Genomic DNA, 6,000 nt, shown 5'->3' with positions numbered 1-6,000 from the left:
GCATCAGTGTGGTCACTAACTGGAAAGCATTTGGCAAGATTTGTCACACCTCAAGTGTCTTGTATACTGGATGTTGTCATTAATTGACACCGGTTGTCTTTTCTCACCCATGCAGGTGTTGCCCCAACAATCTAGACCTTAAATACTTTGGGAAAATTATGTCAATCTTGACCCTACTGCTGAATTATAAGTGACACTCCTCATAGTGTTCTTCTCCTCCCAAGTCATCAAAATGGAACAGTTGCAGGTGAGGAAAAACGCCCATTGATCAAGAACATGCCATATCCACATGGCATTAGAGGCCTGCATCTTTGACTTTGTATACTGTATAGGGTGCAGTAGTCTGTACATGTCTCCCACTTGCTTACTGGCATCAAACCAAAGACCACTTTCAGAAAGAAAAATGCTGCCCTCTCATTCATTTGAGTGGGACCAACGCAGACACTGGATTTCTAGCAAAAAAGCTGAATCTACTTTCTAATGCCATAGTTCTACTTACCTGATAATATTGCAAAGATAGATCAAATAGATTGCTGCCTTGATAACTTAGCAGAGATGTAAACCTTTTAAGATTATAAACCAGTGTGCTGTATTTTTGGGGTCTAATGCAGGGGACACACAGGAGGTAGATGGGCCACACACAAAGTGCTGCGAAGCACCCCAAAGCACTGCCCGCCTTCTTTTTGCGCCCATGGTAACCAATTAGCTTAAGGTTTCACACTGCAGAGCTCCTCAGTGGCTTGTGTTCACTATCTGTTCTACACTATGTGTTCTATTTTTCCCATGAGCCGTGAACCTCATGGATCTATTACTCAAACAGGACTAGATTGTATTTCTCAGTGGTGCAACCCTGGTATTGTCTTAACTCAGAGCTGAAAAACCACATACGTGGTGATGGAGAGACATGAACCTGTCAGTAACAACTGTGTTTAGATGTGTCTGTGCATTAGGTATAAGTTGCTATTTGCCATGAGTTTCTACCATAACTGTCTTATTCTACTTTTTCTACTTACTCTATAACACTTAAGTGATGGTCTAACATATCCCTCTCTTCACATAGCTGGTTGCTTCATTTGCAACACTGTAGCCTTTGTGGATTTACAGTAGAATTTTGTTCAGGTGTAAGCATTGGTCCACCCAAAAATACAGCACATGAGCCAATCACTGTGGCTCATGTGCTTGAGGACAAATTACCTAACATGTTACAAAATACTGATAAAAATAATCATGCCTTCAGGCCTTTGACTGGCCATTTTACTCTCTACTATAGATCGATTCATAAACATACAGTATATGCAGGGTAACGACATGTGATTTTAGCTGATTATTTCTTTAGATTAGTTCTGCCAGATGAAGTTAATTTGAGGTAAGTGCTTCCAGAAGCATGCTCGCTTTGAGATGTATGTTCAAAGGCTTGATCCGGAATTAGGTAATAGTGCCACATTTTGTGCCAAGATCGCCCAACTAATGATGATTTCTTTTTGTGAGTGTGGGTAGTTTCAAACTGACAGACTGACCATGTGAAGATTAGTTTACACACTGTCACACATGTTTCATTGCTTTATATCAAAAGTGTGTATCTTTTGAAAACATTAAAGAGTGTTTGGGAAATTAAGCTCTGACAGAAAGAGATGTCAGGAATAGAATTAAGAGATCGTAAATTGGAGATTTAAGTAGTAGCTTTTTGCAATGTTAGTGAACTACCAGTGCAACCAAAGGATACAGCGACCCCAATTTAGCTCATGGCCCGAATAAAGCACCCAGCCTCTCCCGTGTCAGACCCATTTCACTGAAGAAATGCTTTCAGTATTGTCTTGGCAATTTGCTGAGGAGGGCATGTCAGAAAACTCTTGTTGCAGTGCGAATGTCAAACCATTCATTTAGACCAGGCCAGCTTGGATATGTGTCCCCACAGGGCGAATACAATCAACACAGTTATGATGCTGGGGGCAAAATTAATCACCAAGTTTTCCATACAGGAAGTCTTTTCATTCATACCAGTCATGAGGTAAATGTTGCAAAGGTTCTGGCTGGATATTTTGGGAAAGAACAAGCTCTTAACCTTTGAGGTTTGACGTAGAAGAAAATGATGAGGGTAGCAACTGCGTGCTTTACAGAGATGTTATTTTGAAAAACAGCAACATTAGGGAGAAGTGGCTTGAGCTTAGAGTCATAAGTGGTGTCTGCAAAAATTTGCTTGAATTTGCTCTTACTGTCAATAACAGCTTTGACTGTTGAACACATGCCCTATTCGACAGTTTCATCATGGTTAGTGTTTGTTTTTCTGCCTCCAGAGTAAAAGCCATGTAGGTGTAGAGTGCTGAGTCATGGCTTCAAGGTGGCTGAAGCTCTGTAAAAATCACTTGTTCACCTGTGGCAACTGGGTCCCAAACCCAGCACTTTTACTCAATCACAACCAGCTGTCCACATGTCTGGAAGCACCCACTAAGCCACAAAAGTTTGTTAAAATAAAGAGTGAACCTGCTTTAAAAGCCCCAGATGTATAGTGGCATTCTGTTTATGCTGAGGACTGGAGCCACTCCTGAAACACCTGCAGCTTTCAGGAGAGAGTGCTCCTCTGAGGCCTTTTAGTACGCTCTTAGATGGTGCCCGTTTGCACATTTAAGTGGCTGTAAAGAAAAATGTAAGTATCGCTTCTAATCGTATTATTTACGTGTTAAATGTATAAAATGTAAAAACAGCAAGGTTTCAAAGTTTTATCAATCTAACAAATTCTAGCCTTTTTTATCCATGCGGAAGAAATTGGCGAGGTTGAAGCCATTGCTTTATGTTGGAGAACAGCCTGATTAACAGCATCATTTCATTAACTTCTCTTGTAGCTGCCTTCAAACAAAACAGTTTTAGTCCTTTTCAGCCTGAGCCCAAACACTTCCCGGTCGAGCTGCACTCCAACGTGTGTTTCTATTGCAACCGCTGGGCCAGCACAAATAAATATATGTATTTACTGGATGCACAAACAGAAACATCATCACATTATTTAAACTGAGTGAATAAATCAAAAGGAGGCAGTGGCCATTTTATACCGAATAGCTTCTATGAACTATAGCATACCCGCTAATAGGGTTGAGGCTGCAGTAGGAAGCCCTGATGTGTGTTGACACTGGCAGTGGCGTATTCTAACATGTTGCGTTGCATTTTTTAGTTTACCAAAGTTAAATTTTACTCTTTTCTTTAGTGGAGCTAACGTGGAAATCCTATACATCACACAGCCGACTAATCAAAATCAAGGATGTGTGCACTAACAAAACCAGTGGGATTGATACAGGGCTCCTGAAAGCATCATACACATACTAAAATAGAAGTGATGTGGATTGTGGACTCCACTCCGACATCAAGCGAAGAACAATCAGGGCTTCTGTACATTAATTCGTCAGTTTGGAACCTGTTAGCTGAAATGTTTCTCTTGACCTTTAGCCAGACTGTTGTCAGTTCCATCTGAGGATTTGTAATAACCACATGGACTACACTATGTACAGTGAACCAGCTCTTTAGCTGAGGTCATAGTCATATACTACTCATATAAATGAATCCTAAACAGATTTTTGAATATGGCCACTGGCAGAACACACACATGCATAAGCACAAGAGAAATCCAGACAGAGGGTCTCATAGAAATCATGCTAACACACACATACACAGCACACATTATACAAGTTACACTTACTAGCTAACTCAATAATGACCTTTAAAAAGTGTTCTCATTATCTCTAAAGCAAATGGGCATCCCTGCCAGAAAGGTTCAATGAGATTTTGTAAAGTCAAAGTATTTTGTGGCCTTTTATTGGATCCACATGCCAGGGGTAATTTAGGGGAGAGCACACTTCTACATGTGTATCCATATGACTTTTTGATTGTTTTAATTACATGTGCATGGCTCTTGTTAAGGCTTCTGACCGTTTATGGTTTCCGGCTGAGTACACAGGTTCAAATATTTTCTTCCTCATTTAAAGTGAACATTAAAGACCGCCTCTGAGGCCTTGCCGCAGATGGTCCGAGTGATTTGCATGCTGAGGACCCCACACTGGAATATTTGTACCCTTAGCCTTTTTTCTCTCCTTCCCTCTCTTGCTCCTTCTCTGTATTTTGTCATTTCTCCTGCCAACCAGCAAAGCTGCGCTCCCTGAAAGCTATAAAACGAGTGTTTTAACAAAAAACACTGGCATGCCTTCGCAGTGCTTCAAAGGGGACTTTTCTGGCATTGGAGACAGCATAGAGACTCCGCTGATGTCTCGTTGGATGTTCTCAGACACATTCTCAATCGACAAACACAGAAGGGTAGGATATTCGCATGGCAAGCCCAAACATTGCCACAAACTTAAGACACATGGCACATGGAGACAAAAGACAATAGCGACAAGCCATTACAGGAAAAAATAACATCTCATAACTTTGTACCTGAGATGGCCTTGAGAGTGAGCGTTCCCAGGGTTCTGACGAGTGCCGCGTTCTGGCGCTGCGGTTCCCAGTAGGTTGCGCGCTCCAATCTCTCTAATGAGAGAACCTTCCAGGCTAGACATTGTGGGCTCTGGCTTCAGCCTTCAGCCCATGCTGTTCTCACCACAAAGAAAGAAGCCAAGTTATTCACTGATTCCTCTCTGACATCCCTGGCCAAAATGTCTCTAATCCCATCCTCCTACTGCCACCAGTCTTGACTTTCTCTCTACTGCTTTCCCTCATCCTTCTCTTTCTGTTCTTTTTCTCAAAAATTTCCTCTTATTTTCTCTCCTTAACTGTGGTCGAAGTTGTTGTCATGACTCAGGGAACGCATACTCCTCTATTAACAAGGGTATGAGGCACACAAATAGAAAATGTAAGGGCACAAATCCTACATGGGCAACACTTAGGAAAACTGACGCACACATTCAAACTCATAGAGGCGCGCTGCTGTGCTTGGCATGTTCAGCGAGCGTCAGTGTTTACACAGCATGTGATAGCTCAGGCTAACGGGAGGGAGGAAATAGCATTGACAAAAAGGGTGGCCAATTTTGAAGGAGGAGGTCCATCTGTGCAAACAGCACCTAGTTAGTGGAGTTATTAATTACCGCGGGTCACTGGCCAAACTTTTGGCCCGGCACAAGAACAGGAGCGCATAGGGGGAGAGAGGTGATGTTAAATAACAAAGAGATAGCAGACAGAAGCAGACGGAAGCAGCGGAAGTAGGGGTGAGGGTAGTTGATGATGTTCAAATATTCTCAAATAGCAGCTGCAACAATTGAAAATTGAAAAGACCTTAGACCTTATTGGGTTATTTTACTCATATAAGAATCTGTGTTCATGGGGTCATTTGCACCTTGTTTGCACCACAACAACACACAACGAAGCAAGTTTTTTTTTCACATGCCCTCCTCTCTCCTTCCACACTTTCTACTCATAAATTTTAGCGAGTGGGGTCAATGGCTGTTTTTTTACCCCTCTTTTCTGCTTTCAAGAATGTCTGCAATGCTTCCCAGGAATCCTGCCTTGTTGACTTTGGTTTGGGATAAAAGGTACAGCCTCCTCTGTTCTCCATGCTGATCTGAAAGGTGATTAGGCTGGCCTCAACATGAGCCCATCCATAGCCCAGCACACTGGCCCAGACAGATTACCCTACGTTCCTGTGTGCTCCTGTTATTCAGGGGGACCAAGGTGAAGAGATAGATGAGACGGGAGAAATTAAGAGAAAAATGTTGGTAGCTTGGTGGTGGTAGAGAGGACATATGAAGTTCAGATGCTTATTGAAGTGTTTTATCTGAAGATCATTCTGTTGTGCTTCATGGCTTTTCTCTTAGTAATGCTTGTGATTCTGCCAGATTAAAAAGAAAACTGAGTCCAGATTCAGATTCGTTCACAGAGTGAGAATCTTTGTGCGTTAAAGGCTCAGTGTTTCATATTTAGGAGGATCTACTGGCAGAAATGTAACATAATATTTATATTAAAAAAATGGCTTGTTTCTTATTTCCCTCTGCAGTACACCAGTTGATTTTGGAAATGCCTTTTTTG

At 41.9% G+C, this 6,000-nt stretch overlaps 1 protein-coding gene across 1 annotated transcript in view; it reads left to right on the top strand.

Moving 5' to 3' along the window:
• Positions 1-228: 228 nt before the first annotated feature.
• col8a2 (collagen, type VIII, alpha 2) overlaps positions 229-6,000 on the top strand; it is a 64,734-nt gene continuing 58,962 nt past the window's right edge. The window contains exon 1 of the mRNA XM_051390104.1: positions 229-247. The gene's annotated coding sequence lies outside the window, so the exon portion shown is untranslated. The remainder of the gene's footprint in view (positions 248-6,000) is intronic.

Source organism: Dicentrarchus labrax, unplaced genomic scaffold (genome assembly GCF_905237075.1).
Source record: "Dicentrarchus labrax unplaced genomic scaffold, dlabrax2021, whole genome shotgun sequence".
Taxonomy (NCBI): Eukaryota; Metazoa; Chordata; class Actinopteri; family Moronidae; genus Dicentrarchus; species Dicentrarchus labrax.
Note: the sequence above shows the minus strand (reverse complement) of the source record. Positions and strands in the feature narration are given on the sequence as shown.